Here is a 27,689-nt window from a genome sequence, read left to right as displayed (position 1 = left end):
GCTGCATTTCAGGGTCCGTCACCTGCCCTCATCGTGCCCATGTGTGGATCATCACCTGCCCTCATCATGCACATGTGTGGATCATCACCTGCCCTCATCATGCACATGTGTGCACCATCACCTGCCCTCATCATGCCCATGTGTGAACCGTCACCTGCCCTCATCATGCCCATGTGTGCACTGTCACCTGCCCTCATCATGCCCATGTGTGGACCGTAACCTGCCCTCATCATGCCCATGTGTGCACCATCACCTGACCTCATCATGCCCATGTGTGCACAGTCACCTGACCTCATCATGCCCATGTGTGCACCATCACCTGACCTCATCATGCCCATGTGTGCACAGTCACCTGACCTCATCATGCCCATGTGTGCACCATCACCTGCCCTCATCCCGCCTATGTGTGCACCATCACCTGACCTCAGCCTATGTGTGCACCATCACCTGCCCTCATCATGCCCATGTGTGGACCATCACCTGCCATCACCATTCCCATGTGTGCACCATCACCTGCCCTCACCATGCCCATGTGTGGAACATCACCTGCCCTCATCGTTCCCATGTGTGCACCATCACCTGACCTCATCAATCCTACGTGTGCACCATCACCTGACCTCATCATGCCCATGTGTGGACCGTAACCTGCCCTCATCATGCCCATGTGTGCACCATCACCTGACCTCATCATGCCCATGTGTGCACCATCACCTGACCTCATCATGCCCATGTGTGCACCATCACCTGCCCTCAGCATGCCCATGTGTGCACCATCACCTGCCCTCATCATGCCTATGTGTGCACCATCACCTGACCTCAGCCTATGTGTGCACCATCACCTGCCCTCATCATGCCCATGTGTGCACCATCACCTGCCATCACCATTCCCATGGGTGCACCATCACCTGCCCTCATCATGCCCATGTGTGGAACTTCACCTGCCCTCATCATGCCCATGTGTGGAACATCACCTGCCCTCATCGTTCCCATTTGTGCACCATCACCTGACCTCATCAATCCTACGTGTGCACCATCACCTGACCTCATCATGCCCATGTGTGTACCATCACCTGCCCCATCATGCCCCCATGTGTGTACCATCACCTGACCTCAGCATTCCCATGTGTGCACCATCACCTGCCCTCAGCATTCCCATGTGTGCACCGTCACATGCCCTCATCATTCCCATGTGTGCACCGTCACCTGCCCTCATCATGCCCATGTGTGCACCGTCACCTGCCCTCATCATTCCCATGTGTGCACCGTCACCTGCCCTCATCATTCCCGTGTCTGCACCATCACCTGCCCTCATCATGCCCGTGTGTGGACCATCACCTGCCCTCATCATGCCCATGTGTGCACCATCACCTGCCCTCATCATGCCCATGTGTGCATCATCACCTGCCCTCATCATGCCCATGTGTGGACCATCACCTGCCCTCATCATGCCCATGTGTGGACCATCACCTGCCCTCATCGTGCCCATGTGTGGAACATCACCTGCCCTCATTGTTCCCATGTGTGCACCATCACCTGACCTCAACGTTCCCATGTGTGCACCATCACCTGACCTCATCAATCCTACGTGTGCACCATCACCTGCCCTCATCATGCCCATGTGTGTACCATCACCTGCCCTCATCATGCCCATGTGTGCACCATCAACTGACCTCATCATGCCCCCATGTGTGTACCATCACCTGACCTCAGCATTCCCATGTGTGCACCGTCACCTGCCCTCAGCATTCCCATGTGTGCACCGTCACCTGCCCTCATCATGCCCATGTATGCACCGTCACCTGCCCTCATCATTCCCATGTGTGCACCGTCACCTGCCCTCATCATTCCCGTGTGTGCACCATCACCTGCCCTCATCATTCCCATGTGTGCACCATCACCTGCCCTCATTATGCCCGTGTGTGGACCATCACCTGCCCTCATTATGCCCATGTGTGCACCATCACCGCCCTCATCATGCCCATGTGTGCACCATCACCTGCCCTCATCATGTCCATGTGTGCACCATCACCTGACCTCATCAATCCTACGTGTGCACCATCACCTGCCCTCATCATGCCCATGTGTGTACCATCACCTGCCCTCATCATGCCCATGTGTGCACCATCAACTGACCTCATCATGCCCCTAGTGTGTACCATCACCTGACCTCAGCATTCCCATGTGTGCACCGTCACCTGCCCTCAGCATTCCCATGTGTGCACCGTCACCTGCCCTCATCATGCCCATGTGTGCACCGTCACCTGCCCTCATCATTCCCATGTGTGCACCATCACCTGCCCTCATCATGCCCATGTATGCACCATCACCTGCCCTCATTATGCCCCTGTGTGCACCATCACCTGCCCTCATCATGCGCCCGTGTGCCCCATCACCTGCCCTCATCATGTCCATGTGTGCACCATCACCTGCCCTCATCATGCCCATGTATGCACCATCACCTGCCCTCATCATGCCCATGTATGCACCATCACCTGCCCTCATCATGCCCATTTGTGTATCGTCACCTGCCCTCATCATGCCCATGTGTGCACCGTCACCTGCCCTCATCATTTCCATGTGTGCTCCATCACCTGCCCTAATCATGCCCATGTGTGCACCGTCACCTGCCCTCATCATGCCCATGTGTGCACCGTCACCTGCCCTCATCATGCCCATGTGTGCACCGTCACCTGCCCTCATCATGCCCATGTATGCACCATCACCTGCCCTCATCATGCCCATGTATGCACCATCACCTGCCCTCATCATTCCCATGTGTGGACCATCACCTGCCCTCATCATGCCCATGTGTGCACCATCACCTGCCCTCATCATGCCCATGTGTGCACCATCACCTGCCCTCATCATGCCCATGTGTGCTCCATCACCTGCCCTCATCATGCCCATGTGTGCACCATCACCTGCCCTCATCATGCCCATGTGTGCCCCATCACCTTCCCTCATCATTCCCATGTGTGCACCGTCACCTGCCCTCATCATGCCCATGTGTGCACCATCACCTGCCCTCATCATTTCCATGTGTGCTCCATCACCTGCCCTAATCATTCCCATGTGTGCACCATCACCTGCCCTCATCATTCCCATGTGTGCACCGTCACCTGCCCTCATCATGCCCATGTGTGCACCATCACCTGCCCTCATCATGCCCATGTGTGCACCGTCACCTGCCCTCATCATTTCCATGTGTGCTCCATCACCTGCCCTAATCATGCCCATGTGTGCACCATCACCTGCCCTCATCATGCCCATGTGTGCACCGTCACATGCCCTCATCATTTCCATGTGTGCTCCATCACCTGCCCTAATCATGCCCATGTGGGCACCATCACCTTCCCTCATCATGCCCATGTGTGCTCCATCACCTGCCCTCATCATGCCCATGGGTGCACCATCACCTCCCCTCATGCCCATGTGTGCACCATCACCTGCCCTCATCATGCCCATGTGTGCACCATCACCTGCCCCCATCATGCCCATGTGTGCACCACCACCTGCCTTCATCATTCCCATGTGTGGACCATCACCTGCCCTCATCATTTCCATGTGTGCTCCATCACCTGCCCTAATCATGCCCATGTGTGCACCATCACCTGCCCTCATCATGCCCATGTGTGCACCGTCACCTGCCCTCATCATGCCCATGTATGCACCATCACCTGCCCTCATCATTCCCATGTGTGGACCATCACCTGCCCTCATCATGCCCATGTGTGCACCATCACCTGCCCTCATCATGCCCATGTGTGCACCATCACCTGCCCTCATCATGCCCATGTGTGCTCCATCACCTGCCCTCATCATGCCCATGTGTGCACCATCACCTGCCCTCATCATGCCCATGTGTGCCCCATCACCTTCCCTCATCATGCCCATGTGTGCACCATCACCTGCCCTCATCATGCCCATGTGTGTACCATCACCTTCACTCATCATTCCCATGTGTGCACCATCACCTGCCCTCATCATTCCCATGTGTGCACCGTCACCTGCCCTCATCATGCCCATGTGTGCACCATCACCTGCCCTCATCATGCCCATGTGTGCACCGTCACCTGCCCTCATCATTTCCATGTGTGCTCCATCACCTGCCCTAATCATGCCCATGTGTGCACCATCACCTGCCCTCATCATGCCCATGTGTGCACCGTCACATGCCCTCATCATTTCCATGTGTGCTCCATCACCTGCCCTAATCATGCCCATCTGGGCACCATCACATTCCCTCATCATGCCCATGTGTGCTCCATCACCTGCCCTCATCATGCCCATGTGTGCACCATCACCTGCCCTCATCATGCCCATGTGTGCACCACCACCTGCCTTCATCATTCCCATGTGTGGACCATCACCTGCCCTCATCATGCCCATATGTGCACCATCACCTGCCCTCATCATTTCCATGTGTGCTCCATCACCTGCCCTAATCATGCCCATGTGTGCACCATCACCTGCCCTCATCATGCCCATGTGTGCACCGTCACCTGCCCTCATCATTTCCATGTGTGCTCCATCACCTGCCCTCATCATGCGCATGTGTGCACCGTCACATGCCCTCATCATGTCCATGTGTGCACCATCACCTGCCCTCATCATGCCCATGGGTGCACCATCACCTCCCCTCATGCCCATGTGTGCACCATCACCTGCCCTCATCATGCCCATGTGTGCACCATCACCTGCCCTCATCATGCCCATGTGTGCACCACCACCTGCCTTCATCATTCCCATGTGTGGACCATCACCTGCCCTCATCATGCCCATATGTGCACCATCACCTGCCCTCATCATTCCCATGTGTTTACCATCACCTTCCCTCATCATGCCCATGTGTGCACCGTCAACTGCCCTCATCATGCGCATGAGTGCCATCACCTGCCCTCATCATGCCCATGTGTGAACCATCACCTGCCCTCATCATGCCCATGTGTGCACCATCACCTGCCCTCATCATGCCATGTGTGAACCATCACCTGCCCTCATCATGCCCATGTGTGGACCATCAAATGCCCTCACCATGCCCATGTGTGCACCATCACCTGCCCTCATCATGCCCATGTGTGCACCGTCTCCTGCCCTCACCATGCCCATGTGTGCACTGTCACCTGCCCTCATCATGCCCATGTGTGAACCATCACCTACCCTCATCATGCCCATGTGTGCACCATCACCTGCCCTCATCATGCCCATGGGTGCACCATCACCTGCCCTCATCATGCACATGTGTGCACCATCACCTGCCCTCATCATGCCCATGTGTGCACCATCACCTTCCCTCATCATGCCCATGTGTGCACCATCACCTGCCCTCATCATGTTCATGTGTGCACCATCACCTTCCCTCATCATGCCCATGTGTGCACCATCACCTGCCCTCATCATGCCCATGTGTGAACCGTCACCTGCCCTCATCATGCCCATGTGTGCACCATCACCTGCCCTCATCATGCCCATGTGTGCACCGTCACCTGCCCTCATCATGCCCATGTGTGGACCATCACCTGCTCTCTTCATGCCCATGTGTGCACCATCACCTGCCCTCATCATGCCCATGTGTGCACCATCACATGCCCTCATCATTCCCATGTGTGCACTATCACCTGCCCTCATCACACCCATGTGTGTACCATCACCTGCTCTCTTCATGCCCATTTGTGCACCATCACCTGCCCTCATCACGCCCATGTGTGCACTGTCATCTGCCCTCATCATGCCCATGTGTGCACCATCACCTGACCTCATCATGCCCATGTGTGCACCATCACCTGCCCTCATCATGTCCGTGTGTGCACCATCACCTGCCCTCAGCATGCCCATTTGTGCACCATCACCTGACCTCATCATGCCCATGAGTGCACCATCACCTGCCCTCATCATGCCCATGTGTGCACTGTCACCTGCCCTCATCATTTCCATGTGTGAAACATCACCTTCCCTCATCATGCCCATTTGTGCACCATCACCTGCCCTCATCATGCCCATTTGTGCACTGTCACCTTCCCTCATCATTCCCATGTGTGCACCATCACCTGCCCTCATCATGCCCATTTGTGCACCATCACCTGACCTCATCATGCCCATGTGTGCACTGTCACCTTCCCTCATCATTCCCATGCGTGCACCATTACCTGCCCTCATCATGCCCATTTGTGCACCATCACCTGCCCTCATCATGCCCATGTGTGCACTGTCACCTTCCCTCATCATTCCCATGGGTGGACCATCACCTGCCCTCATCATGCCCATGTGTGCACCATCACCTGCCCTTATCATGCCCATGTGTGCACTGTCACCTTCCCTCATCATTCCCATGTGTGCACTGTCACCTTCCCTCATCATTCCCATGTGTGCACTGTCACCTGCCCTCATCATGCCCATTTGTGCACCATCACCTGACCTCATCATGCTCATGTGTAGACAATTGCCTGCCTTCATCATGCCTGTGTGTGCACCATCACATGCCCTCATCATTCCCATGTGTGCACCATCACCTGCCCTCATCATGCTCATGTGTGCACCATCACCTGCCCTCATCATGCCCATGTGTGCACCATCACCTGACCTCATCATGCCCATGTGTGAACCATCACCTTCCCTCATCATGACCATGGGTGCACCATCACCTGTCCTCATCATGCCCATGTGTGCACCATCACCTGCCCTCATCATGCCCATGTGTGGACCATCACCTTCCCTCATTCCCATGTGTGGACCATCACCTGCCCTCATCATGCCCATGTGTGCACCATTACCTGCCCTCATCATGCCCATGTGTGGACCATCACCTTCCCTCATTCCCATGTGTGGACCATCACCTGCCCTCATCATGCCCATGAGTGCACCATCACCTTCCCTCATCATGCCCATGAGTGCACCATCACCTTCCCTCATCATGCCCATGAGTGCACCATCACCTGCCCTCATCATGCCCATGTGTGCACCATCAACTGCCCTCATAATACCCATGTTTGGACCATCACCTGCCCTCATCATGCCCATGTGTGGACCATCAAATGGCCTCATCATGCCCATGTGTGCACCATCACCTGACCTCAAAATGCCCATGTGTGAACCATCACCTGCCCACATGCCCATGCGTGCACCATCACCTGCCCTCATCATGCCCATGTGTGCACCATCACCTGCCCTCATCATGCCCATGTGTGAACCATCACCTGCCCTCATCATTCCCATGTGTGCACCATCACCTGCCCTCATCATGCGCATTTGTGTACCATCACATGCCCTCATCATGTCCATGTGTGCACCATCACCTGCCCTCATCATGCCCATGGGTGCACCATCACCTACCCTCATCATTCCCATGTGTTTACCATCACCTTCCCTCATCATGCCCATGTGTGCACCGTCAACTGCCCTCATCATGCCCATGAGTGCCATCACCTGCCCTCATCATGCCCATGTGTCAACCATCACCTGCCCTCATCATGCCCATGTGTGCACCATCACCTGCCCTCATCATGCCCATGTGTGAACCATCACCTGCCCTCATCATTCCCATGTGTGCACCATCACCTGCCCTCATCATTCCCATGTGTGCACCATCACCTGCCCTCATCATGCTCATGTGTGCACCATCACCTGCCCTCATCATGCCCATGTGTGCACCATCACCTGACCTCATCATGCCCATGTGTGAACCATCACCTTCCCTCATCATGACCATGGGTGCACCATCACCTGTCCTCATCATGCCCATGTGTGCACCATCACCTGCCCTCATCATGCCCATGTGTGGACCATCACCTTCCCTCATTCCCATGTGTGGACCATCACCTGCCCTCATCATGCCCATGTGTGCACCATTACCTGCCCTCATCATGCCCATGTGTGGACCATCACCTTCCCTCATTCCCATGTGTGGACCATCACCTGCCCTCATCATGCCCATGAGTGCACCATCACCTTCCCTCATCATGCCCATGAGTGCACCATCACCTTCCCTCATCATGCCCATGAGTGCACCATCACCTGCCCTCATCATGCCCATGTGTGCACCATCAACTGCCCTCATAATACCCATGTTTGGACCATCACCTGCCCTCATCATGCCCATGTGTGGACCATCAAATGGCCTCATCATGCCCATGTGTGCACCATCACCTGACCTCAAAATGCCCATGTGTGAACCATCACCTGCCCACATGCCCATGCGTGCACCATCACCTGCCCTCATCATGCCCATGTGTGCACCATCACCTGCCCTCATCATGCCCATGTGTGAACCATCACCTGCCCTCATCATTCCCATGTGTGCACCATCACCTGCCCTCATCATGCGCATTTGTGTACCATCACATGCCCTCATCATGTCCATGTGTGCACCATCACCTGCCCTCATCATGCCCATGGGTGCACCATCACCTACCCTCATCATTCCCATGTGTTTACCATCACCTTCCCTCATCATGCCCATGTGTGCACCGTCAACTGCCCTCATCATGCCCATGAGTGCCATCACCTGCCCTCATCATGCCCATGTGTCAACCATCACCTGCCCTCATCATGCCCATGTGTGCACCATCACCTGCCCTCATCATGCCCATGTGTGAACCATCACCTGCCCTCATCATTCCCATGTGTGCACCATCACCTGCCCTCATCATTCCCATGTGTGCACCATCACCTGCCCTCATCATGCCCATGTGTGGACCATCAAATTCCCTCACCATGCCCATGTGTGCACCATCACCTGCCCTCATGCCCATATGTGCACCGTCTCCTGCCCTCACCATGCCCATCTGTGCACTGTCACCTGCCCTCATCATGCCCATGTGTGAACCGTCACCTACCCTCATCATGCCCATGTGTGCACCATCACGTGCCCTCATCATGCCCATGTGTGCACCATCACCTGCCCTCATCATGCCCATGTGTGGACCATCACCTGCCCTCATCATTTTCATGTGTGCACCATCACCTGCCCTCGCCATTCCCATGTGTGGACCATCACCTGCCCTCAGCATACCCATGCATTACTCATCACCTGCCCTCATCATTCCCATGTGTGCACCATCACCTGCACTCATCATGCTGATGTGTGCACCATCACCTGCCCTCAGCATACCCATGTGTGGACCATCACCTGCCCTCATCATGCCCATGTGTGCACCATCACCTGCCCTCATCATGCCCATGTGTGGACCATCAAATGCCCTCATCATGCCCATGTGTGCACCATCACCTGACCTCAACATGCCCATGTGTGAACCATCACCTGCCCTCATCATGCCCATGTGTGCACCATCACCTGCCCTCATCATGCCCATGATGTGAACCATCACCTGCCCTCATCATTCCCATGTGTGCACCATCACCTGCCCTCATCATGCCCATGTGTGCACCGTCACATGCCCTCATCATGCCCATGTGGGCACCATCACCTGCCCTCATCATGCCCATGTGTGCACCATCACCTGCCCTCATCCTGACCACATGTGTGCTCTATTAACTGCCCTCATCACACCCATGTGTGTACCATCACCTGCCCTCCTCATGCCCATGTGTGCACCGTCACCTGCCCTCATCATGCCCATGTGTGCACCACCACCTGCCCTCATCATTCCCATGTGTGGACCATCACCTGCCCTCATCATGCCCATATGTGCACCATCACCTGCCCTCATCATTCCCATGTGTTTACCATCACCTTCCCTCATCATGCCCATGTGTGCACCGTCAACTGCCCTCATCATGCCCATGTGTGGACCATCACCTGCTCTCATAATGCCCATGTGTGCACCGTCACCTGCACTCATCATGCCCATGTGTGGACCATCACCTGCCCTCATCATGCCCATGTGTACACTGTTACCTGCCCTCATCATGCTTGTGTGCACCATCACCTGCCCTCATCATGTCCATGTGTGCACCATCACCTGCCCTCATCATGCCCATTTGTGCACCATCACCTGCCCTCATCATGCCCATGAGTGCACCATCACCTGCCCTCATCATGCCCATGTGTGCACTGTCACCTGCCCTCATCATTTCCATGTGTGAAACATCACCTTCCCTCATCATGCCCATTTGTGCACCATCACCTGCCCTCATCATGCCCATGTGTGCACTGTCACCTTCCCTCATCATTCCCATGTGTGCACCATCACATGCCCTCATCATTCCCATGCGTGCACCATCACCTGACCTCATCATGCCCATGTGTGCACTGTCACCTTCCCTCATCATTCCCATGCGTGCACCATCACCTGCCCTCATCATGCCCATTTGTGCACCATCACCTGCCCTCATCATGCCCATGTGTGCACTGTCACCTTCCCTCATCATTCCCATGGGTGGACCATCACCTGCCCTCATCAGGCCCATGTGTGCACCATCACCTGCCCTTATCATGCCCATGTGTGCACCGTCACCTTCCCTCATCATTCCCATGTGTGCACTGTCACCTTCCCTCATCATTCCCATGTGTGCACTGTCACCTGCCCTCATCATGCCCATTTGTGCACCATCACCTGACCTCATCATGCCCATGTGTAGACAATCGCCTGCCTTCATCATGCCTGTGTGTGCACCATCACCTGCCCTCATCATTCCCATGTGTGCACCATCACCTGCCCTCATCATGCCCATGTGTGCACCATCACCTGCCCTCATCATGCCCATGTGTGCACCATCACCTGCCCTCATCATGCCCATGTGTGCACATTCGCCTGCCCTCAGCATGCCCATGTGTGCACCATCACCTGCCCTCATCATGCCCATGTGTGCACCGTCACCTGCCCTCAGCATGCCCGTGTGTGCACCATCACCTGCCCTCATCATGCCCGTGTGTGCACCATCACCTGCCCTCATCATGCCCGTGTGTGCACCATCACCTGCCCACATCATGCCCATGTGTGCACCATCACATGCCCTCATATGCCCATGTGTGCACCGTCACCTGCCCTCATCATTCCCATGTGTGCACCATCACCTGCCCTCATCATGCCTATGTGTGCACCATCACCTGCCCTCATCATGCCCATGTGTGAACCGTCACCTGCCCTCATCATGCCCATGTGTGCACTGTCACCTGCCCTCATCATGCCCATGTGTGGACCGTAACCTGCCCTCATCATGCCCATGTGTGCACCATCACCTGACCTCATCATGCCCATGTGTGCACAGTCACCTGACCTCATCATGCCCATGTGTGCACAGTCACCTGACCTCATCATGCCCATGTGTGCACCATCACCTGCCCTCATCCCGCCTATGTGTGCACCATCACCTGACCTCAGCCTATGTGTGCACCATCACCTGCCCTCATCATGCCCATGTGTGGACCATCACCTGCCATCACCATTCCCATGTGTGCACCATCACCTGCCCTCACCATGCCCATGTGTGGAACATCACCTGCCCTCATCGTTCCCATGTGTGCACCATCACCTGACCTCATCAATCCTACGTGTGCACCATCACCTGACCTCATCATGCCCATGTGTGGACCGTAACCTGCCCTCATCATGCCCATGTGTGCACCATCACCTGACCTCATCATGCCCATGTGTGCACCATCACCTGACCTCATCATGCCCATGTGTGCACCATCACCTGCCCTCAGCATGCCCATGTGTGCACCATCACCTGACCTCATCATGCCTATGTGTGCACCATCACCTGACCTCAGCCTATGTGTGCACCATCACCTGCCCTCATCATGCCCATGTGTGCACCATCACCTGCCATCACCATTCCCATGGGTGCACCATCACCTGCCCTCATCATGCCCATGTGTGGAACTTCACCTGCCCTCATCATGCCCATGTGTGGAACATCACCTGCCCTCATCGTTCCCATTTGTGCACCATCACCTGACCTCATCAATCCTACGTGTGCACCATCACCTGACCTCATCATGCCCATGTGTGTACCATCACCTGCCCCCATCATGCCCCCATGTGTGTACCATCACCTGACCTCAGCATTCCCATGTGTGCACCATCACCTGCCCTCAGCATTCCCATGTGTGCACCGTCACATGCCCTCATCATTCCCATGTGTGCACCGTCACCTGCCCTCATCATGCTCATGTGTGCACCGTCACCTGCCCTCATCATTCCCATGTGTGCACCGTCACCTGCCCTCATCATTCCCGTGTGTGCACCATCACCTGCCCTCATCATGCCCGTGTGTGGACCATCACCTGCCCTCATCATGCCCATGTGTGCACCATCACCTGCCCTCATCATGCCCATGTGTGCATCATCACCTGCCCTCATCATGCCTATGTGTGTATCATCACCTGCCCTCATCATGCTCATGTGTGGACCATCACCTGCCCTCATCGTGCCCATGTGTGGAACATCACCTGCCCTCATCGTTCCCATGTGTGCACCATCACCTGACCTCAACGTTCCCATGTGTGCACCATCACCTGACCTCATCAATCCTACGTGTGCACCATCACCTGCCCTCATCATGCCCATGTGTGTACCATCACCTGCCCTCATCATGCCCATGTGTGCACCATCAACTGACCTCATCATGCCCCCATGTGTGTACCATCACCTGACATCAGCATTCCCATGTGTGCACCGTCACCTGCCCTCAGCATTCCCATGTGTGTGTAACGCTCACCTGATTCTCGCAGAGGCGCCGGTCTTGACTGGGCGACTACTGTATCTTCAAAGGTGATGTGTAGCACCCGGTTGGCTCTTTGGGCTGGACCTCTGTGCACTGTATGCCTGACGTGTAGAGTAAGATGTCTGCAGATAGAAAATATGGGGTTAATGAACTGGGGTTATTGGGGTGTCCCTATCTCTTTCCTCTTCTCCTCTCCTGTAGACCCCCAAAGGTTAACGCTCTCACCTTAGGTAAGTGAATGCCGAGCTCTCCATCTGCCTCGGGGCAGGGTGCTGTAACCAGTTTCTTCACTGGATAGGTAGCGCAGGCCTCTTGACTTCAGAGGACTGCTGTCCGTCGTTTACTGCACGAACGGTAAGTTTCGAGTCATTCAAATGTCTTTAAAGTCTTTAGTAATGATGTCTCTTGTTTTGCAGGGTTCCGGCAATGGCGGATGACGGGCTGAAGTGAGTTGAAGATGGAGCCCGTGTGATGAATAGAAGCGCCTGGAAGCACGTAAGTAAGCGCTTGTTGCCTGCTTCACTATGCGCTCTAACTGTCTTTTTATTTTGCAGGTACGAGTTCGGAGCGGCGGCAGGGTGCCGGAATACCCACTGGATTAGATGTGGAAAGGAGTAATGGCACGTGAGTATTAAAGTTCCCCAATGTCTTTAAACGCACCTTGTTTTGTCTTTCAGATGCCGGAATGCAGTGTGAAGACCTCCGGAGCGCACGAAGAGTAGGTAAGCCTTTGCCTTTCAGATGCCGGAATGCTAACCTGTTCTTTCTTGTCTTTATAGGTGTTGCTGAAGACTGGATTCAGGATGGTAAGCCTTTTTCCTTAGACCCAGGACCGGATGCAGAAGACACGATGAGCGTTCTGCTGCAGAGGTTGCAGAATAACGCAAAGCAAGATTCATCCACCGGGTATGGTTTAAATAGCCTCCTGTAGTGCTTAGGTGTCTCCTTCCACAGCCACGCCTAAGTAAGAAAAGAGTTCCTGGTAAGAAAAGAGTTCCTGCCTTCCAGAAGAGTTCCAGTGTTCTGAATCTAGGGAGTGGCTCCAGCCCCACCCAACAGGAAAAGTAGTTCCAAACAGAAGAGGATCAGAGGCTCAACTGGCAGGCAAGTAAGCAGCATGGTCTGCTGAAGGTAAGTCCACCCAAGCATTATGAGCCCGGCGCTTCCAGCGCTGGGACTGGGCATATTTATGAGCCTGGTGCCACTGGCGCCAGGACAGGGTCCAAAAGGTCCCAATTGGGACTGGTTGGCACTCGGAACCTGGGTTATGGATCTGCTTCCAAGGGAGTTGGGAAAACCCTGCCCTTTTGGAAGCAGAGATCATGACAGTACCCCCCCTCAATGCCCCTCCCAAACCGGGCTTCTCCGGGGGTTTTGGCTTGTCAGGAAATGTTCGGTGAAATCTTTTGATTAGGCGAGGAGCGTGGACATATTCAGCAGGTTCCCAGGATCTCTCTTGGGGGCCGTAGCCTTTCCAGTCAATTAGGTAGAATAGTTTAGATTTGGAGATCTTGGAGTCCAGAATGCTTTTGACTTCAAACTCGAGTTCTCCATCCACTAGGATAGGTTTTGGAGATTTGGTTAGTCGGGTTTGAGGTTGCACGGGTTTTAATAGAGAGACGTGGAAGACCGGATGTATCTTCATGTGCGGGGGCAAGTCCAACTTGACCGCTACTGGGTTTACTATGGTAGTGATGGAATAGGGACCAAGGTATCTTGGGTTGAATGTGCGTGGCCCTTTTAGAGATAGATATTTGGTGGATAACCAGACTTGATCCCCTACTTGATAGTGAGGGGCTTCATTCCGATGTTGATCTGCTCCTTTCTTGTATTGTTCTTTAGCCCTTTGAAGGTGAGAAACAGCTTCCTTAAAGGCTTGGGTGATTGTAGAATGCAGGTAGTCTACTGCTGGTGTTTCAAGATCTTAGAGGGGATCCAATTCCGAGGTTCGAGGATGACTGCCGTACAAAAGAAAAAACAGGGTTTTCCCAGTTCCCGAATGGACAGAGTTATTGTAGGCATACTCGGCTATCCAAAGGATATCTTTCCAAGTTTTTTCAGTTTGTTGCAGCATGCACCGTAAATACTGTTCCAGAGTTTGATTGGTCCTCTCGGTTTGTCCGTCGGTCTGAAGGTGGTGACTGGTCGATAGTCTCACATCAATTTGAGCCGACCGACAGCAACTTCGCCAAAAATGAGAAATAAATTGACTACCTCGATCCGAAATTAGAACCGAAGGAAAACCGTGCAGTCGGACGATGTTTTCGAGAAATTCTCGGGCCAGAGTTGCTGCTGTTGGCAAGCCTTTGAGCGGAATGAAATGCGCCATCTTGGAGAATAAGTCCACGATTACTAGAATCGTATTGTATCCGGAGCATGGAGGTAGATCGGTGATGAAGTCCATAGAAAGCGTATGCCAAGGGCGAGGTGGGATGTCAATAGGGCGTAAGAGGCCTGCTGGTCTTTCCTTTTGACTCTTGTTTTGGGCGCATACTCCACAGGACATTATAAAGTCTCTGATATCTTTTTTCCAAGACGGCCACCAGAAGTAGCGCTTGATCTTTTCTGAGGTCTTGGCTATACCGGGATGACCTTCCATTAAAGAGTCGTGATAACAAGAGATTACTTTTTTCTGTAAATCTGTGCTGGGTAGGTATAATCGTTCTTGGAAATACAATAAGTTGTCCTTTACTGCAAAGTCTTTTCCCTGCAGATGCCAATTCTGTATGTCTGCTGGAGTTACAAGTTGCCTGGCTTTATCCTTAACTTCCTCTATGGATTCTGTGGCAATTACACCCAGAATTCTTTGTTCGGGAATGATTGGTACAGGTTTAGGGTTGACCAAGTGTTCTTCCACTCCCATCCGAGAAAGGGCATCGGCTTTACCGTTCTTTGTACCAGGTCGATAGGTAATTATGAAGTCAAACTCGGCAAAGAATAATGCCCAACGGAGTTGTCTAGAGGATTGGGCTTTTGCGGTCTTCAAATATTGCAGGTTTCGGTGATCCGTAATCACAGTAACGGTGTGTCGGGCCCCCAGCAGATAATGCCGCCAAGCCTTAAAGGCAGACTTGATAGCCAGAAGTTCCTTGTCAGTAATCGTGTAATTGATTTCAGGAGGCGAGAATTTGCAGGACCAAAATGCCACGGGATGCAACTGATTGGTTACCGGGTCCTTTTGTGATAGAACTGCCCCCATGGCAAGGCTTGAAGCATCAGTTTCCACGATGTAGGGGAGTTCGGGGCGAGGGTGTTTTAAGATTGGTGCAGAGATAAATTTAGTCTTCAAATCCTGGAAAGCTTGTTCCGCCTCAGTAGACCATTCAAAACGTTTGTTTTTCTTTAACAAGGCAGTGATGGGCTGGACTATTCGAGAGAATTCGGGGATAAACCTGCGGTAAAAGTTAGCGAAGCCTAACATGCTTTGCACACCTTTTACGGAGGATGGTGATGGCCATTTGAGAACTGCATCGACCTTCTTTGAATCCATACGCACTCCGCCAGGTGATAATATGAATCCCAAGAATTCAACTTCAGTCACGTTGAAAACACATTTTTCCAACTTAGCGAAAAGTTTGTGTTGACGCAATCTTTCGAGGACCATTTTCACGTGTTTCCGATGTTCAGATTCTGATGAAGAATAAACGAGGATGTCGTCAATGTAAACAACAACACATACATCTATGAGCTCTCTGAGGACATCGTTCATAAAATATTGAAAGGCGGCCGGGGCATTGCAAAGTCCGAAGGGCATGACCTGATATTCAAATAGCCCATATTTGGTGCGGAAGGCCGTTTTCCATTCATCGCCCTCCTTTATTCGAACCAAATGGTAGGCTCCTCTAAGGTCCAACTTTGTATATATGCATGCTTTTCTGACCTGGTCCAAGAGTTCAGGGATCAAAGGTAACGGATATCTATTCTTGACGGTGATCTGGTTCAGGGAGCGATAATCTATACAAGTTCTAAGGTCTCCTTCCTTTTTTGGAACGAAGAACAAAGCTGAAGAAGCAGGGGACTTGGAAGGACGAATAAACCCATTTGCCAGGTATTGATCCAGGTATTGACGAAGGTGAAGGTTCTCAGGCTCGGTGAGGGCATAAATTCTACTACAAGGAGGAGTAGATCCAGGTATCAGGTCTATCTGGCAGTCAAAAGACCTATGAGGAGGTAGAGAGTTAGCCTGATCCTTCCGGAAAACATCTTGGTATTCTTGGTATTTGGGAGGTAACTGGGGAGTCGTCTCTGAAGAAGTAGTTGCCAGTGCAACACCAGGTGGAGGATGACAAGTAGAGACACATTCTGGAAACTGGACTGTTCTTGCTCGCCAATCGATCAGAGGATTGTGTTTCTCTAACCAAGGAATTCCTAGAATAACCTGAAACTGAGGGGCCTTGATCACATCGAACACGATCTTCTCATGGTGTCCATCTTGACTTACGAGCGTCACTTCTTGAGTGGTATGCGTTACTGGTCCGGAGGCTATCTCCGTTCCATCCACCGTAGTAATGACGTCCTTTACAGCCTTGGGACAAAGAGTTAGATTCATCCTCAAAACCATTGCATGATCCACATAATTGCCGATGGCACCGCTGCCGACGTAAGATTCAATTGCATGTAATCGATCCGGATTATCAGGGCTAATGAGGACCATAGGTATCACGAAATGCGAGGTCACGGAACTGGTTTTCACGCTCGGCAAGAGGACCTCTATTCTTGTCGGGCGAGGTCGTTTCCCTGCTCAGAGTTTGTAACTTTGGTAACTGCAGCTCCTACTGCCTTCTTGGCAGGTTTCACCGGACAGTCTCGAAGAAAGTGCCCTGAGTTTCCGCAATAGAGGCATAATTGCAACTGTTTTCTTCTTTCCCGCTCCTTTTGTGTTAGAGGACCTTTCAGGCCCCCTATTTGCATGGGTCCCCAGAGTCTACTCCTTTGGAAGGAGTTGGCGGTTTGGAAAATACTCGAGCATCAAACTTGGAACGATCAGCCTTCCTGTTCCGTAGTCTGTGATCTATTTGAACAACTAAATCTATATAGTCCGAACAATCTTGTGGGGGATTCACTACTTGGGCTAACACATCTTTGAGCTCTCCACGTAGACCTCTATAAAACAGCGTAATCCTTTTGTCCTCAGGCCATTGAGTTTCCACTATCAGTCTGTTGAAAGATGCAATATAAGCCAAAAGGTCTTGATTACCTTGTCGCAACGAAAGAAGCTCATTGTCCAAAGCCTGCCCCTGTGAATGTCTTGCGAAAAGTTTTTCCATACTGAGCTGAAAAGCTTGAAAATCATGGAGGACCGGATCATCTTGATTTACTAGAGGGATCGACCAGTCTGCCGCATTACCACTAAGGTACGAAAGCACAAAAGCTACTTTAGCCTGATCAGTTGGAAATGCTGCTGGCCGGCATAAGAAATGCAACCGACACTGATTGATAAATACTGCAAACCTCTTTGGGTCACCAGAAAATCGTTCGGGCGGAGCCAGAGGTACATTCCCAGGTAGGTTGATCTGCACTGGACTCATAGAGGATGTAGAAGGAAGATTTCCCCCAGATGCGGGTAACGGGGTCTGTCCGGCTTGTGACTGTAGCAATTGCCTAGCGAGATCATCTGTTCGCTCCTTGGAAATAATCAGTTCCCTTTTTAGAGCGTTGGTTTCCTGACGGGCTGCATGCACTTCTGCCCTTAGTTCCCCAAGCAACTGGGCTAGCTGGTCGGTATCCGAGGTTTCCATAGCGCCTGGACGGGAGTTTTGTGGTAGGCTTTGTGTTCTGTAACGCTCACCTGATTCCCGTAAAGGCGCCGGTCTTGACTGGGCGTATACCGTATCTTCTAAGGTGATGTGTAACACACGGCTGGCTCTTTGGGCTGGACCCCTGTGCACTGTATGTCTGACTTGAAGAGTAAGGTGTCTGCAGATAGAAAATATGGGATTAATGAACTGGGTTATTGAATTTCTCTCTCTTCTTCCCTTTCTCTTCTCCTGTAGGACCCCAAAGGTTAACGCGCTCACCTTAAGTAAGTGAACGCCGTGCTCTCCATCTGCTTCGGAGCAGGGTGCTGAAACCAGTTTCCTCACTGGATAAGGGAAGCAGGCCTCTTGACTTCAGAGGACTGCTGTCCGTCATTTTCTTCACGCACGGTAAGTTTCGAGTAATTCAAATGTCTTTAAAAGTCTTTAGTAATGTTGTATCTTGTTTTGCAGGGTTTCGGCGATGGCGAAGATGGAGCCCGTGTGATGAATAGAAGCGCCTTGAAGCACGTAAGTAAGCGCTTGCTGCCTGCTTCACGGCGCGCTCTAACTGTCTTTTTCCTTTGCAGGTATAAGTTCGGAGTGGCTGCAGGGTGCCGGAATACCCACTGGGTTAGATGCGAAAGGAGTAATGGCTCGTGAGTATTTAAGTTCCCCAAAGTCTTTAAACGCACCTTGTTTTATCTTTCAGATGCGGGATGCAGCGCCGAAGACCTCCGGAGCGTGCGCAGAATTGGTAAGCTTTTGTCTTCAGATGCCGGAATGCAGTGCGAGGCGTTGATGACAGCCGATGGATCAGGTAAAAGGAGCACTGTCACTGAAGACCGTAATGCTAACCTGTTCTTTCTTGTCTTTATAGGTGTTGCTGAAGACTGGATTCAGGATGGTAAGCCTTTTTCCTTAGGCCCAGGATCAGATGCAGAAGACACGATGAGCGTTCTGCTGCAGAGGATGCAGTATAACACAAAGCAAGATTCATCCATCGGGTGTGGTTTAAATAGCCTCCTGTAGTGCTTAGGTGTCTCCTTCCACAGCCACGCCTAGGAAAGAAAAGAGTCCCTGCTTTCCAGAAGAGTTCCAGGGTTCTGAACCTAGGGAGTGGCTCCTGCCCCACCCAACAGGAAAAGTAGTCCCGAACAGAAGAGGATCAGAGGCTCAACTGGCAGGTAAGTAAGCAGCATGGTCTGCCGCAGGTAAGTCCACCCAAGCATTATGAGCCCGGCGCTTCCAGCGCTGGGACTGGGCACATTTATGAGTCGGATCAGAGTAAATGTCAGATAAAAAACCATCAGTCTTCTTTTATCAGTAAAAAAGATCATCAAACTTCTTTTATCAGTAAAAAAAGAGAGAATTTAATCCATCATTCCATTTGAAAAGATCACAATAATATTTATAAAAAACATTTGTAATACTATATACCTAGTGAATATAACAATGGTGTTAAAACAAAGGTGTTAAAACAAAGGGTGGTTCCTATTTTAACCACCATTTGGGCTTCTGATTAGAACCGTTTGGCATCTCATACACCTTCATATGGCTTAATTCACTCAGTCAATTCCCAAGCGTCCCGAGATGTTTCGCTCCCTTACATACTCATTCTAAACAGTAGAGTTGGAGTTTCATCAGGGGAACACCACCTCAAATATTCACATTGTTGATACATAGTAAAAGCATCAACATTCTCTCTAAACTTATTTTTTGTCATATAAATTGGCATTTTGAGTTTCCAAATAACTCTTCCGTCGCCTTTCTTGTCTGTCTTCACCGACTGTCACAGGGTCTACAATACAGGAAAAAACGGTATTTATTGCCCGTTTTTCAAGCCATGATTCACTCAGGCTATTTTGCTGCATTTCACTATGCAGAAACAGAGTATACATCTCTAAACTTCAATGGCAACATTAATCAGTAAAACTGTGCTCACTCACCTAACAACAACATCTTGAATATGTTGTATAGATAATTCTGGGTATTATTGCTGTAATTTCTGTCATTTCAATTCGGACACGGTTCGACTTAGTCCGTGTACCATTCCCAGTTAGCAAGCAGCCTCGCTGTAAGGGCCTCTCGTCGGAGGCACGGCTGCCTGTTGCTAAAGGTGCCGATCTGGGGAATGATCAGAGGGGGGGAGTGCCGTTAGTATATGGTGGAGAGCGATGGTGGAAATAATTACAAACCGCTGTGTACACGTGTGATCCTACTACCCGGCTCACTTACTTCTGTAGATGTCTTTTTTCGTTCCTAGTGTACGCCGGTCGGTTGGAGTTGATTACGTTCACTCAATCTCCCGGAAGTTAAAAGCAAACGCCCCCTAATGGGTCCGTTCCCCTAACTATTAGGCTGCTACATTCTTAACGAAAATATAAGATTAGAATGTTGTCCAATGGAGCGCCAATGTATCCATGGAGTTGCTGTACTCCCCTGTCATTTCAATTCAGACACGGTTCGACTTAGTCTGTGTACCGTTCCCAGTTAGCAAGCAGCCTCGCTGTAAGGGCCTCTCGTCGGAGGCACGGCTGCCCGTTGTTAAAGGTGCCGATTCACGTATTTTGATAAAAAGACGTGCAAGGGGAAATTGCTGTATCCAAACCTGAACCAAAACTTAACTCTGTGTGTTTCCAAACATCAATTCATATTTAGGAAGCTCACCCGCTAGTGTAATAGTCGGGGGACTGTACCATTCTATTCAACACCATGTAAAATATAAAAACGTGAAGGCAATTACATTAAAAGGTTAATTCAAGCTCAAAAATATAGATACATAGAAACACAAATAAAATTGGAATTTTGAAACATTGGAAAAATGCCAATATTTGAGAAACAATATTAAGATTTACTTTACTATACAAAATATAAGGTTAACACCTGTGGCCCAACCTGTACAGTATGCAAGGACTTGGTCTTTTTCTCTCCTCCATCACACTCTCAACAGGTGGTGTTCCCCAGGGATCTATCCTCTCGCCCTGGTTTTTCAATGTCTATCTGGACCCCTTGGCCCGCCTCTTTCTCAATCTACCTAACTCTACCCTCCGCCCTCTGCAACTCACCCAAAACAGGACCGCAAGACTCATCCTTGGCCTCAAGCCTACCGACTGCATCTATCCGGCTCTGAATCCATCCACGGGCTCCCGGTGGCTGCAAGTATCAAGTTCAAGACCCTCTGCATCGTCCACAAGTCTTTCTGGGACCAGGGCGCGAACTATCTCCAATGCTCCCTTCCTAAGTACCTTCCTTCCAGAGCCCTCCGCTCGTCTACTTCCAATCCTCTGCAGGTGAGTTCCTTCTCCAAGCAGAGACTGGGTGGTAGATCTCTTTCCTCTGCAGGTGCCTTCCTCTGGAATGGCCTTCCTGCCGCCCTCCATCTTGAGCTGGACCACCTTAAGTTTCAGAAGACCTTCCTTTTCTGCTCTTCCTTCTCTCAGCCTCTCCCCTGTAAACCTTTCCCCTCCTCCTTTTCTCTCTGCCTTCCCTCTGCTATCCTTCCCTTCCTCCTGCTCAGTTACGTTGACTGGCTGCATTGTGCTCCTCTGAGTCATATAGGACACCAGCCTCCCTGACCATCCAGTCACTTGCACTTGCCTTTGGGCTCTCCTGCACTGTCACCTGGCCTTCCTTGCACTTCCGGGGCTTTCTCCCGTTGGAGGCCCTGCCTGCCTTGCACTGTACCCTGGGCTTGTTCCACTGGGTGCATTTCTCCCCCTCGCCCCCTGCACTTGACTGCACACGTGTACGATCTAAATGATACTAGGCCTAGTAATATCGGTTGTCTTCTTCTCTGTTTTTCCGTCCCTGCCTGGTTGCGCCTTGAAGCACTTGTACATAGGCACATTAGGCACATTATAAATAACCTATCAATCAAGAGGTTCTTCCGTGAAAGGTGGCATAGAGAAAACATGGGTTTTTAAAAAGAGGACTGGAAAATGCAAGGATTTCGATATGAATGACACATTTCCAGTTGACTGATCGTCATCACACTTACTTTTTTCCACTACCATCTTCTCCACAACCCTTGTGAACAAGATTCTTTCATTATACAGGGATTTGTGGGAGGGTGTTGAAGAGGTTACTTGCATCCTTGAAACATGACCAAATTATTACAACATATACGTGCATGCTTGAGGTCACTCATTTGGTTAAATCACATGGTGAAATAAACTGTTAAATTATAGTACAAATTTAATATTTTTTTTTAAAAACAAAATAACTTGTGGTACTTGAGTTATGGGTGGGAGTGAGATCACCTGTTAATTTAACACTTTCAACACATTGATGCACATTTTATTGTTTGTTTCTTCTATTTGAATTGCCCATATTCATAGTAGGGTCCTCCCCTTAATTGTGATATTCTGTTATTCATAGAAATATTCATTGTAAACAGCAGGGTTCATGTTCATATTTTAAGATACAATACAATGCTTCTTTCCTAATTGTTTGCAATTAATCGCAATACATATAAGTTGTTGTTAATGTAACCACATTGTGCTTTTGTTGTTGTATGTACATATGTGTTGGTTTACTTTCCATGCTGGTCACATTATAATGTATATTGATTGCTCATGCTGCTATTGTAATTATTAATGGACTATGAAAGAAACAAACATGATATGCCGGGTATCTTGTGTTCCCTTTCGACCAGGTGCTGTGACAGGAGACACCCTAATTCAGTATGGAGCAAATTTAGCAATGCTTTTCCCCGCATGCGGGTGCTTCAAAGAAATCATTTTCTCAGAATTCCTTGACAGTCATATACAGACTGTCAGAAAATGGGTTTACAAGGAACCTGGAGCGTTTGACTGGAGTCCTTCTGCAAAGTTTATCTGTGAATTGGAAGGAAACAGGTAGGAATGGTGCTGTAACAGGTAAAGTGTGTCAAGCAGTTTATTCATATTCAGAATGCAGGCCCATGCCAATCAATACTACAGCCCATATACCGAAGGAGTGGTCATTATCACAGGACAATAAGCCACCCACCAAAAGTTGGGAATGGGTCATTATTCCAGGAGATAATGACCCCTCCACACATCTATAAGGCTATTACCACATAGCGGTTGCAATATGTGTTTGGAGGTTTGGTGCCTAAGTACAAAGAAAAGTTACTTTAGTGGCAAGTAAAGAAAATAGGCAAAATGATGTAGTAAATTAAATGTGGTTTTATTATGTGGTTTTGAAATAAGTGGGGTGTCTTCATGAGTTATTCATGTTAATTGCACATTTGGTTAAAATTGCTTATTTTTCTTTTTTTATTTATTTAGCACTTCTGACACATTCTTTTGTCTTTTGCACTTATATCAAAAAGCATTACAATCATAATTAATAACATTTAATACATTACATTACCTGGAGGCGGAGTGTTGCTATTGTCTGTTTCTTTAATGGGAACTAGAAAACTACCGTTTACGAAACGCTTATGTCCAGTTTCCAGGCAGCATCAGAGGAGCTGCACGACGTGAACAGTCCTGCGTTTGTGTCCACTGAAATAAACGCTTTGGAAGCGCAGAGCGCGGCGCGGATTTCGGTGGCGAGTTCCCAGTCTGCCCCAGTCACTACAGTGTTTTTTTTTTCTACAGAGGAGCTGCACGACGTGAACAGTCCTGCGTTTGTGTCCACTGACATAAACGCTTTGGAAGCGCGGAGTTCGGTGGCGAGTTCCCAGTCTGTCCCAGTCCACTGCAGGTCGCCATGGCAGACTCAAAAAAACTGGGTCCACAAACCCGGCACAAAACACTGCAACAACGCCGCATGTTGAACCCTTGGACGGCAGCAAATAAAGCTGATGTGTCAAACGGTAAGGTAAGCAAACAGATTGTTGCCTTGTCGGCGAACAAAGCTCCCGAGCCCATGGGTGCTGCGGTCACTGGCACACATGGTGAAAACGGCGAAAATGTTGTTGTTGTTGAAGTTAGCCCAGAATTCACGCCACGGGCGCTCCCTGATACACTTCCCGATATGCTGCCCAAAAAACATAAAGGCGACGAAAATGACGTTCAGTATGAAGCTTTGGAGCAAGATTTGTCTGCCCCAAAAGTGCTACCTGAAGCCACCTTGTTGTCCCTAAATAATTTGGAACCAATCGCTAATCCGATGCCTGAAATGAGGAAAGTGGCAATCAGTCCTGATACGCCTGACCTCTTCTATTCACCTTTTGAAATTACTGACGCTGATCTAATGTTGGTATCAACATCCAAATCTATATCAAATGATTCTGATAAAACCAATTTACAATGTGCACAAGGCTCACGGCGCAACACACTGGATATTCCTATCCAAGGCAAACAGCCTGCAAGTGCCTCTGCAGCCGTAAATAACTTCATTGATATGACATTATCTGAAGGCCAGAGAGATGAAGCTGATGCATGTGAGATGGAAAACAATTCTGAAGACATCCCTACTTTAGCTGATAAAGGGTCGCAAACGGCTAAAGAGGGGCAAAAACTGATGGACGCAGAGGCAATAAAAGATGTTGGGTTGGCGTCTAGTGGGAAAAAGGTGCTACGTTATCATGCAGTGCTCAATAAGTGTATTGAAGAGCCTTTTGTGAGACGACCACTAAAATTGCTAGACTTGCCCATCAACGACACAAATGAAGTTGAACATCCCGCGCCTCATCAAATTGAGGACACTCTACCAAAATCTAAACCAGCCGAAAAAACGGAGGCTGTGGCTGCAATGACAGGCACGGGACCTTTATTGCAGGACAAAACAAAATTGTTTCGTCAGACCAATTTTCATCAGCCTCCCAAACCAACAGCTATGACGGAAAGCCGGCATTCCCCGGAACGACTCACTGTCCCAGAATCATCAGCTCTATATTTAGAGGCATTGGCTGAAAAAAACTACAAACATAAAACCCCTGATTCGTCAAAAAGACTGCTGCATGTTAACTTGCCCATCGGTCTCTCAGAATTTGCGAAGACAAAGACAAGCACTCCAATGGTGATTGCAAGGAAGCAACACAATGCAAAAAGACCACCGTCAGCTCAGAGCAATGGGCTTCTATCCGAATCCTAAATGCCAAACGAAGAGCTTTCAAATCATTCAAGTATTGGGGCAGAAAATATCTCTCATGCACCTGCAAAGGCTAGTCTATCATCTGCAGCTGCAATGCAAATCCATAACAATGTGTTGGCAGCATCATCTTTAGCCATGATTCCATTTGTGAAACTGTATGAAGCCCTAAGAGACACAATTCATGACCAAGGAGCAATGTTATCAAACTTGAACCTAAAATTGGAGCAAATCGAAAATTTCAATTGCCTCCTTAAAAACAAAATACAAGCTGAAGCTGACCTAACTATACAGTGGCAGCAAAGGCTATGCGACCTAGCGGCTCGACACCACTGCCAAAATGACAACCTAACTAAAGGCCTCTTGGAAGCTATCAAATGGATGCGAAAAAAGCATGGCCCTGAGGCTGCTGTTTGTACTGGAAAATGTACTAAACATACCAACATAGAAGGATCCAATATGGCGCATGCGGCTGCAGAATCCGAGGCCAATACAAATCAAATCGGCAAGGATTCCTTGTTCAATGGTCGCCCTGTTGAGCTTCAGCAAATCTCAACCATATCTAAACCTGCGAACGGGTCTGGCTGTCCCAAAAGTTTACCTGCTGAGAATATCAAAAATGCAAAGGGACTACAACCACCTCCTAACACCGGCACGGCCAATGACGAGGGAAGTGAAGGAGTCAGAGGAATCGAATGTGTGGTGCCCATCCAAGAGCCATTGATTCTGCCGGAGAAACATTTCTCGTCATTTGGTATTTTTACTGGCACAGCAAGACCTATAATAGCAATAGCAAACTCTAAAAATCTGATTGCTATTAAAGAAATTGTAGGCACCGCGGAAGTACGAAAAACAGCAAAGATGGGCAAAAGGCCTGGTAACACAAAGGTAAAGACATTTATAAGAAATGTATCATCACCACCAAAGCCCAGCCTATTTCAAAGAGACACTGGAGTCAAAACTAAAAGGCCCGATCTGGCTATAAAAAAAAAACTCTCAAGTCCATAATGACAGCGGAAAGCCAAAACCAGCTCAAAAACGAAGAAGAATTATATCTGACTCTGAAACAAATGGATGCTCTTCCGCACCCTCTCCAATTGATCTGTGTGATTTATCCACATACTCGATAGATGATGATCAAGAGGTGTCCATTGCTTCTAGCTCACATCAACATGCAACAAGGAGGGAAAGCAGCCTGAACACGAAGGAAACTAAGACGGCTTGTGGGAAATCTATGTCTGAGCTTTTACCCAGAAAGCAGGAGACTGCAGTTAATGAACCTGATGAACGCGCAAATGACCAAAGGTCAAATCCAAAATTCATGGCAAATCAACGCAAACAGCGCGTTCACTTTAAAACAAGAGTTCATGCCAACAAAGTAACCAAAAGTCCATTGCAATGCTGCAAACTACGATTACAAAATATTCAAAGCGATGAATCGGACGTCAATCTAAATCGAACGAACATAATGAAACTGTTCAAATGTATCGCATTGTTGCACACAATCGAATCAGATGACATAAAGAACGTAGAATACACAACTGAAAAGTATTCAGACCAAGTGCTTCTACACATTGATTCGGCAGGAGTTCGAAACACTGTATTAAGAGCCAGCAAAGATCTTCTATTCTTCGGATTTGAGATTTCGGTTGTACCCGAAAAGGATTGCATCTCACGAGAAGAAAAAGGAACAAAGACTTCCCAACATAACTTGAAGCGCGTTGACTCAGTAAATTTACGGAAATCTATGAGGCTTGCGCAGAACACAAGTCAAGATCGCCCTCTGTCAAACTCACTATCAGCCAAAAAAGGAAACCTAAACAAGCATTGCACGTCTTAGCCATGACTAACAGATCACGATAGTCGATGTACGATCTTATCTTGGAATACACGTGGATATAAACACCTATTTAATGACTTTAACATCTCTCTGGAAAATATGTTTATAATCTGTTTACAAGAAACATGGCTATGCAATGCTCCAACGCGCGATGGGTTTACCTCCTTGCTCAATCCAGCTGTAAGAAATGTTAAAGGGCGTCCAAGCTCTGGTCTACTTACGATGGTGAGAATAACTCAATCATGGTCGGCCCCAGTTTCGGTCAATCCAAATCCGTTTGTGCAAGGCACAATTATTCACACGATGGAAAAATGTACTCAGTCCAGGAAGCATCTATTAATAGTCAATGGATATTGGAACCTCACAAAAATCAGCACAAATGATTTTGTAAATGCAATCACACATCTAATTGATGAATCTATGTTAGCTTATAACAACCTGTATGTGATTTGCTACAGAGA

This window comes from Ambystoma mexicanum, chromosome 7q (genome assembly GCF_040938575.1).
Source record: "Ambystoma mexicanum isolate Mex_15411 chromosome 7q, UKY_AmexF1_1, whole genome shotgun sequence".
NCBI lineage: Eukaryota > Metazoa > Chordata > Amphibia > Caudata > Ambystomatidae > Ambystoma > Ambystoma mexicanum.
Note: the sequence above shows the minus strand (reverse complement) of the source record.